The following is a 13704-nucleotide window of genomic DNA, read 5'->3' as shown; positions in this document are numbered from 1 at the left end:
TACCACAACAACCATACCAACCACACCATACCACAACAACTATACCATACACCAACCATACCATACCACACCATACCAACCGTACCACAACAACTATACCACACCAACCGTACCACAACAACTATACCACACCAACCGTACCACAAAAACTATACCACAACAACCATACCACACCAACCATACCACAACATTTACATTTACATTTAAGTCATTTAGCAGACGCTCTTATCCAGAGCGACTTACAAATTGGTGCATTCACCTTATGACATCCAGTAGAACAGCCACTTTACAATAGTGCATCTAAATATTTTAAGGGGGGCTGAGAAGGATTACTTATCCTATCCTAGGTATTCCTTAAAGAGGTGGGGTTTCAGGTGTCTCCGGAAGGTGGTGATTGACTCCGCAACAACCATACCACACCAACCATACCACAACAACCATACCACAACAACCATACCACAACAACCATACCGCACCAACCATACCGCAACAACCATACCACACCAACCATACCACACCAACCATACCACACCAACCATACCACAACAACCATACCACAACAACCATACCATACCAACCATACCATACCACACCATACACCAACCATACCACACCAACCATACCACACCAACCATACCACAACAACCATACCAACCATACCATACCACACCATACACCAACCATACCACACCAACCACACCACACCACACCAACCATACCATACCACACCATACACCAACCATACCACACCATACACCAACCATACCATACACCAACCATACCATACACCAACCATACCACACCAACCATACCACAACAACCATACCACACCACAACAACCATACCACAACAACCATACCACAACAACCATACCATACACCAACCATACCATACACCAACCATACCATACACCAACCACACCAACCATACCACACCAACCATACCACACCAACCATACCACACCAACCATACCACACCAACCACACCAACCATACCACACCAACCATACCACACCAACCATACCACACCAACCATACCACACCAACCATACCACACCAACCATACCACACCAACCATACCACACCAACCATACCATACCACACCAACCATACCACACCAACCATACCACACCAACCACACCAACCATACCATACCACACCAACCATACCACACCAACCATACCACACCAACCACACCAACCATACCACACCAACCATACCACACCAACCATACCATACCACACCATACACCAACCATACCACACCAACCATACCACACCAACCATACCACACCAACCATACCACAACAATCATACCATACCAATCATACCACACCAATCATACCACACCAACCATACCACACCAACCATACCACACCAACCACACCAACCACACCAACCATACCACACCAACCATACCACACCAACCATACCACAACAACCATACCATACCACACCAACCATACCATACACCAACCATACCACACCAACCATACCATACCACACCATACACCAACCATACCACACCAACCATACCACACCAACCATACCATACCACACCATACACCAACCATACCATACTACAACCATACCATACCACACCAACCATACCATACCAACCACACCACACCAACCATACCACAACAACCATACCATACCAACCATACCAACCACACCACACCAACCATACCACAACAACCATACCAACCACACCACACCAACCACACCACAACAACCATACCAACCATACCATACCACAACAACCATACCATACCAACCATACCATACCACACCAACCATACCATACCATACCACACCAACCATACCAAACCATACCACAACAACCATACCAACCACACCACACCAACCATACCATACCAACCATACCAACCACACCACAACAACCATACCAACCATACCATACCACACCACAACAACCATACCATACACCAACCATACCATACCAACCATACCATACCACACCAACCATACCAACCAACCATACCACACCAACCATACCAACCATACCAACCACACCACAACAACCATACCATACCACACCACAACAACCATACCATACACCAACCATACCACACCAACCATACCATACCACACCAACCATACCAACCATACCATACCACACCAACCATACCAACCATACCATACCACACCAACCATACCACACCAACCATACCATACCACACCAACCATACCAACTATACCATACCACACCAACTATACCAACCATACCACACCAACCATACCACAACAACCATACCAACCACACCATACCACAACAACTATACCATACACCAACCATACCATACCACACCATACCAACCGTACCACAACAACTATACCACACCAACCGTACCACAACAACTATACCACACCAACCGTACCACAACAACTATACCACACCAACCGTACCACAACAACTATACCACAACAACCATACCACAACAACCATACCACAACAACCATACCACAACAACCACACCATACCATACCACAACAACCATACCATACCACACCAACCATACCACAACAACCATACCACACCACACCAACCATACCACAACAACCACACCATACCACACCACACCACACCAACCATACCATACCACACCAACCATACCACAACAACCATACCATACCACACCACACCAACCATACCATACCACACCAACCATACCATACCAACCACACCACACCAACCATACCACACCAACCATACCATACCAACCATACCATACCACACCACACCAACCATACCATACCACACCAACCATACCACAACTACCATACCACACCACAACTACCATACCACACCACACCAACCATACCATACCACACCAACCATACCACACCACACCAACCATACCATACCACACCAACCATACCACACCACACCAACCATACCACACCACACCAACCATACCACACCAACCATACCATACCACACCAACCATACCACACCAACCATACCACACCAACCATACCATACACCAACCATACCATACCACACCAACCATACCATACCATACACCAACCATACCATACACCAACCACACCACGACAACCACACCACAACAACCATACCACAACAACCATACCACACCAACCATAAAATACACCAACCATACCATACACCAACCATACCACACCAACCATACCACACCAACCATACCATACCAACCACACCATACATACCATACCAACCATACCATACCATACCAACCATACCACACCAACCATACCACACCAACCATACCATACCACAACAACCATACCACAACAACCATACCATACCATACCAACCATACCATACCACAACAACCATACCACAACAACCACACCACAACAACCATACCATACCACACCACACCAACCATACCACAACAACCACACCAACCATACCACACCAACCATACCACACCAACCATACCACACCAACCATACCACAACAACCATACCACACCAACCATACCACAACAACCATACCATACCACACCAACCATACCACAACAACCATACCATACCACACCACACCAACCATACCACAACCATACCATACCACACCAACCATACCATACCATACCACACCAACCATACCATACCATACCATACCACACCAACCATACCACAACTACCATACCACACCACACCAACCATACCACACCAACCATACCACACCACACCATACCACACCAACCATACCACACCATACCACACCACACCATACCATACCACACCAACCATACCACACCATACCACACCACACCAACCATACCACACCAACCATACCATACCACACCAACCATACCATACCACACCACACCACACCAACCATACCATACCACAACAACCATACCATACACCAACCATACCACACCAACCATACCATACCACACCATACCACACCAACCATACCACACCAACCATACCACACCAACCATACCATACACCAACCATACCACAACAACCATACCACACCAACCATACCATACACCAACCATACCACACCAACCATACCATACACCAACCATACCACACCAACCATACCATACACCAACCATACCATACACCAACCATACCATACACCAACCATACCATACACCAACCATACCATACACCAACCATACCACACCAACCATACCACACCAACCATACCACACCAACCACACCAACCACACCAACCATACCACACCAACCATACCACACCAACCACACCAACCATACCACAACAACCATACCATACCAATCATACCACACCAACCATACCACACCAACCATACCACACCAACCACACCAACCATACCACAACAACCATACCATACCACACCAACCATACCATACACCAACCATACCACACCAACCATACCACACCAACCACACCATACACCAACCATACCACACCAACCACACCAACCATACCATACCAATCATACCACACCAACCATACCACACCAACCATACCACACCAACCACACCAACCACACCAACCATACCACACCAACCATACCACACCATACCATACCATACCACACCAACCATACCACACCACACCAACCATACCACACCACACCAACCATACCATACCACACCAACCATACCATACCACACCAACCATACCATACCACACCACACCACACCAACCATACCATACCACACCATACCACACCAACCATACCATACACCAACCATACCACACCAACCACACCAACCATACCATACACCAACCATACCACACCAACCATACCACAACAACCATACCACACCAACCATACCACAACAACCATACCATACACCAACCATACCACACCAACCATACCATACACCAACCATACCACACCAACCATACCATACACCAACCATACCACACCACCCACACCAACCATACCATACACCAACCATACCACACCAACCATACCACACCAACCATACCACACCAACCATACCACACCAACCACACCAACCATACCACAACAACCATACCATACCAATCATACCATACCACACCAATCATACCACACCAACCATACCACACCAACCATACCACACCAACCACACCAACCACACCAACCATACCACACCAACCACACCAACCACACCACACCAACCATACCATACCAATCATACCACACCAACCATACCACACCAACCATACCACACCAACCATACCACACCAACCATACCACACCAACCATACCACACCAACCACACCAACCATACCATACCACAACAACCATACCACAACAACCATACCATACCACACCAACCATACCATACCACACCATACACCAACCATACCACACCACACCATACCACACCAACCATACCACAACAACCATACCACAACAACCATACCACAACAACCATACCACAACAACCATACCATACACAACCATACCATACACCAACCATACCACACCAACCATACCACACCAACCATACCACACCAACCACACCAACCATACCATACCAACCACACCAACCACACCACAACAACCACCAACCATACCATACCACACCAAACATACCACACCAACCATACCACAACAACCATACCATACACCAACCATACCATACCATACACCAACCATACCATACCACACCAACCATACCACACCAAGCACACCACAACAACCATACCACAACAACCATACCACAACAACCATACCACAACAACCATACCACAACAACCATACCATACACCAACCATACCATACACCAACCATACCACACCAACCATACCACACCTACCACACCAACCATACCATACCACACCAACCATACCATACACCAACCATACCACACCAACCATACCACACCAACCACACCACAACAACCACACCACAACAACCACACCACAACAACCATACCACAACAACCATACCACAACAACCATACCATACACCAACCATACCATACACCAACCATACCACACCACAACAACCATACCACAACAACCATACCACAACAACCATACCACAACAACCATACCATACACCAACCATACCATACACCAACCATACCACACCACAACAACCATACCACAACAACCATACCATACCAACCATACCATACCACAACAACTATACCACAACAACCATACCATACCACAACAACCATACCACAACAACTATACCACAACAACCATACCATACCATACCATACCACAACAACCATACCACAACAACCACACCACAACAACCATACCATACAACAACAACCATACCATACACCAACCATACCACACCATACCACACCAACCATACCATACACCAACCATACCATACACCAACCATACCACACCAACCATACCACAACAACCACACCACACCAACCATACCATACACCAACCATACCATACATTACATTTACATTTAAGTCATTTAGCAGACGCTCCCACACCAACCATACCATACCAACCACACCAACCACACCACACCAACCACACCAACCACACCACAACAACCACCAACCATATCACACCAACCATACCATACACCAACCATACACCAACCATACCATACCACACCAACCATACCACACCAACCATACCATACCACACCACACCAACCATACCATACCACACCAACCATACCACACCAACCATACCATACACCAACCATACCACACCATACCACACCAACCATACACCAACCATACCATACACCAACCATACCATACACCAACCATACCACACCAACCACACCAACCACACCACACCACACCAACCATACCACACCAACCATACCACACCAACCATACCATACCATACACCAACCATACCATACCACCAACACCAACCATACCATACCACAACAACCATACCATACCACAACAACTATACCACAACAACCATACCATACCAACCATACCATACCACAACAACCATACCACAACAACCATACCATACCACAACAACCATACCACAACAACCATACCACACCACACCAACCATACCACAACAACCATACCACAACAACCATACCACAACAACCATACCACACCAACCATAAAATACACCAACCATACCATACACCAACCATACCACACCAACCATACCACACCATACATACCATACCAACCATACCAACCATACCATACCATACACCAACCATACCACACCAACCATACCATACCACAACAACCATACCACAACAACCATACCATACCAACCATACCATACCATACCAACCATACCATACCACAACAACCATACCACAACAACCACACCACAACAACCATACCATACCACACCACACCAACCATACCACAACAACCACACCAACCATACCACACCACACCAACCATACCACAACAACCATACCACACCAACCATACCACACCACACCAACCATACCACAACCATACCATACCACACCAACCATACCATACCATACCACACCAACCATACCATACCACACCAACCATACCATACCAATCATACCACACCAACCATACCACACCAACCATACCACACCAACCACACCAACCATACCATACCAATCATACCACACCAACCATACCACACCAACCACACCAACCACACCAACCATACCACACCAACCATACCACACCATACCATACCACACCAACCATACCACACCACACCAACCATACCATACCACACCAACCATACCATACCACACCACACCACACCAACCATACCACACCAACCATACCATACACCAACCATACCACACCATACCACACCAACCATACCACACCAACCATACCATACACCAACCATACCATACACCAACCATACCATACACCAACCATACCACACCAACCATACCACAACAACCATACCATACCACACCAACCATACCATACACCAACCATACCACACCACACCAACCATACCATACACCAACCATACCACACCACCCACACCAACCATACCATACACCAACCATACCACACCAACCATACCACACCAACCATACCACACCAACCATACCACACCAACCACACCAACCATACCACAACAACCATACCATACCAATCATACCATACCACACCAATCATACCACACCAACCATACCACACCAACCATACCACACCAGCCATACCACACCAACCATACCACACCAACCATACCACACCAACCACACCAACCACACCACAACAACCATACCATACCAATCATACCACACCAACCATACCACAACAACCATACCATACCAATCATACCACACCAACCATACCACACCAACCATACCATACCACACCAACCATACCACACCAACCACACCAACCATACCACAACAACCATACCATACCACACCAACCATACCATACACCAACCATACCACACCACACCATACACCAACCATACCACACCAACCATACCACAACAACCATACCACACCAACCATACCACACCAACCATACCACACCAACCACACCAACCATACCACACCAACCACACCACACCAACCACACCACACCAACCACACCACAACAACCATACCACAACAACCATACCACAACAACCATACCATACACCAACCATACCATACACCAACCATACCACAACAACCATACCATACACCAACCATACCATACACCAACCATACCACACCACACCAACCATACCACACCAACCATACCACACCAACCATACCACACCAACCATACCACACCAACCACACCAACCATACCATACCAACCACACCAACCACACCACACCAACCACACCACAACAACCACCAACCATACCATACCACACCAAACATACCACACCAACCATACCACAACAACCATACCATACACCAACCATACCACACCATACCATACACCAACCATACCATACCACACCAACCATACCACACCAACCACACCACAACAACCATACCACAACAACCATACCACAACAACCATACCACACCATACCACACCAACCATACCATACACCAACCATACCATACCACACCTACCACACCAACCATACCATACCACACCAACCATACCATACACCAACCATACCACACCAACCATACCACACCAACCACACCACAACAACCATACCACAACAACCATACCACAACAACCATACCACAACAACCATACCATACCACAACAACCATACCACAACAACCATACCACAACAACCATACCACAACAACCATACCACAACAACCATACCACAACAACCATACCACAACAACCATACCACAACAACTATACCACAACAACCATACCATACCACAACAACCACACCACAACAACCACACCACAACAACCATACCATACCACAACAACCATACCATACACCAACCATACCACACCAACCATACCATACCACACCAACCATACCACACCAACCACACCACACCAACCATACCATACACCAACCATACCATACATTACATTTACATTTAAGTCATTTAGCAGACGCTCCCATACCAACCATACCACACCAACCATACCACACCAACCAACCATAACATACCAACCACACCAACCACACCACAACAACCACCAACCATATCACACCAACCATACCATACACCAACCATACACCAACCATACCATACCACACCAACCATACCACACCAACCATACCACACCAACCATACCATACCACACCACACCAACCATACCATACCACACCAACCATACCACACCAACCATACCATACACCAACCATACCACACCATACCACACCAACCATACCACACCAACCATACCATACACCAACCATACCATACACCAACCATACCACACCAACCATACCACACCACACCAACCATACCACACCAACCATACCACACCAACCATACCACACCAACCATACCACACCAACCATACCAACCATACCAACCATACCATACACCAACCATACCATACCACAACAACCATACCATACCAACCATACCATACCACAACAACTATACCACAACAACCATACCATACCAACCATACCATACCACAACAACCATACCACAACAACCATACCATACCACAACAACCATACCACAACAACCATACCATACCACACCACACCAACTATACCACAACAACCATACCACACCAACCATACCACAACAACCATACCACACCAACCATACCACACCAACCATACCATACACCAACCATACCACACCAACCATACCATACCAACCACACCATACATACCATACCAACCATACCATACCAACCATACCATACACCAACCATACCACACCAACCATACCATACCACAACAACCATACCACAACAACCATACCATACCATACCAACCATACCATACCATACCAACCATACCATACCACAACAACCATACCATACCACACCACACCAACCATACCACAACAACCACACCACAACAACCATACCATACCACACCACACCAACCATACCACAACAACCACACCAACCATACCACACCAACCATACCACACCAACCATACCACACCAACCATACCACAACAACCATACCACACCAACCATACCATACCACACCACACCAACCATACCACACCAACCATACCACAACCATACCATACCACACCAACCATACCATACCATACCACACCAACCATACCATACCATACCACACCAACCATACCACAACTACCACACCACACCAACCATACCACACCAACCATACCATACCACACCACACCATACCATACCACACCAACCATACCACACCACACCACACCACACCAACCATACCATACCACACCAACCATACCATACCACACCAACCATACCATACCACACCACACCACACCAACCATACCATACCACAACAACCATACCATACACCAACCATACCACACCAACCATACCATACACCAACCATACCACACCATACCACACCAACCATACCATACCACAACAACCATACCATACACCAACCATACCACACCAACCATACCATACACCAACCATACCACACCATACCACACCAACCATACCACACCATACCACACCAACCACACCAACCATACCACACCAACCATACCACACCAACCATACCACACCAACCATACCATACACCAACCATACCATACACCAACCATACCATACACCAACCATACCATACACCAACCATACCACACCAACCATACCACACCAACCATACCACACCAACCATACCACACCAACCACACCAACCACACCAACCATACCACACCAACCATACCACACCAACCACACCAACCATACCACAACAACCATACCATACCAATCATACCACACCAACCATACCACACCAACCATACCACACCAACCACACCAACCATACCACAACAACCATACCATACCACACCAACCATACCATACACCAACCATACCACACCAACCATACCATACCACACCATACACCAACCATACCACACCACACCATACCACACCACACCAACCATACCACACCACACCAACCATACCATACCACACCAACCATACCACACCACACCACACCAACCATACCACACCAACCATACCATACACCAACCATACCACACCATACCACACCAACCATACCACACCAACCACACCAACCATACCATACACCAACCATATCACACCAACCATACCACAACAACCATACCACACCAACCATACCACAACAACCATACCATACACCAACCATACCACACCAACCATACCATACACCAACCATACCACACCACACCAACCATACCATACACCACCCATACACCAACCATACACCAACCATACCACCCCAACCATACCACACCAACCATACCACACCAACCACACCAACCATACCACAACAACCATACCATACCACACCAATCATACCACACCAACCATACCACACCAACCATACCACACCAACCACACCAACCATACCACACCAACCATACCACACCAACCATACCACACCAATCATACCACACCAACCATACCACACCAACCATACCACACCAACCATACCACACCAACCATACCATACCACACCAACCATACCACACCAACCACACCAACCATACCACAACAACCATACCACACCAACCATACCATACACCAACCATACCACACCAACCATACCACACCATACACCAACCATACCATACCAAATCATACCACACCAACCATACCACACCAACCATACCACACCAACCATACCATACCACACCAACCATACCACACCAACCACACCACAACAACCATACCACAACAACCATACCACAACAACCATACCATACACCAACCATACCATACACCAACCATACCACACCAACCATACCACACCACACCAACCATACCACACCACACCAACCATACCACACCACACCAACCATACCACACCAACCATACCACACCAACCATACCACACCAACCACACCAACCATACCATACCAACCACACCAACCACACCACACCAACCACACCACAACAACCACCAACCATACCATACCACACCAAACATACCACACCAACCATACCACAACAACCATACCATACACCAACCATACCACACCATACCATACACCAACCATACCATACCACACCAACCATACCACACCAACCACACCACAACAACCATACCACAACAACCATACCACCACAACAACCATACCACACCATACCACACCAACCATACCATACACCAACCATACCATACACCAACCATACCACACCAACCATACCACACCTACCACACCAACCATACCATACCACACCAACCATACCATACACCAACCATACCACACCAACCATACCACACCAACCACACCACAACAACCATACCACAACAACCATACCACAACAACCATACCACAACAACCATACCATACACCAACCATACCACAACAACCATACCATACCACAACAACCATACCATACCACAACAACCATACCACAACAACCATACCATACCACAACAACTATACCACAACAACCATACCATACCACAACAACTATACCACAACAACCATACCACAACAACCATACCATACCACAACAACCATACCACAACAACCACACCACAACAACCATACCACAACAACCATACCATACACCAACCATACCACACCATACCACACCAACCATACCATACACCAACCATACCATACACCAACCATACCACACCAACCATACCACAACAACCACACCACACCAACCATACCATACACCAACCATACCATACATTACATTTACATTTAAGTCATTTAGCAGACGCTCCCATACCAACCATACCACACCAACCATACCACACCAACCACACCAACCATACCATACCAACCACACCAACCACACCACACCAACCACACCAACCACACCACAACAACCACCAACCATATCACACCAACCATACCATACACCAACCATACACCAACCATACACCAACCATACCATACCACACCAACCATACCACACCAACCATACCACACCAACCATACCATACCACACCACACCAACCATACCATACCACACCAACCATACCACACCAACCATACCATACACCAACCATACCACACCATACCACACCAACCATACCACACACCAACCATACCACACCATACCACACCAACCATACCACACCAACCACACCACACCAACCATACCACACCACACCAACCATACCACACCACACCAACCATACCACACCAACCATACCACACCAACCATACCATACATACCATACCATACCAACCATACCATACACCAACCATACCATACCACAACAACCATACCATACCAACCATACC

General features: G+C 46.9%; 1 protein-coding gene across 1 annotated transcript in view; it reads left to right on the top strand.

Moving 5' to 3' along the window:
• Window positions 1-13704, top strand: part of LOC127924961 (N-acetylglucosamine-6-sulfatase-like) — a gene marked incomplete at its 3' end in the record, with an annotated part of 67987 nt that overhangs the window by 31697 nt on the left and 22586 nt on the right.

The sequence above is a fragment of the Oncorhynchus keta genome, unplaced genomic scaffold, assembly GCF_023373465.1.
Source record: "Oncorhynchus keta strain PuntledgeMale-10-30-2019 unplaced genomic scaffold, Oket_V2 Un_contig_4832_pilon_pilon, whole genome shotgun sequence".
Taxonomy (NCBI): Eukaryota; Metazoa; Chordata; class Actinopteri; order Salmoniformes; family Salmonidae; genus Oncorhynchus; species Oncorhynchus keta.
Note: the sequence above shows the minus strand (reverse complement) of the source record. Positions and strands in the feature narration are given on the sequence as shown.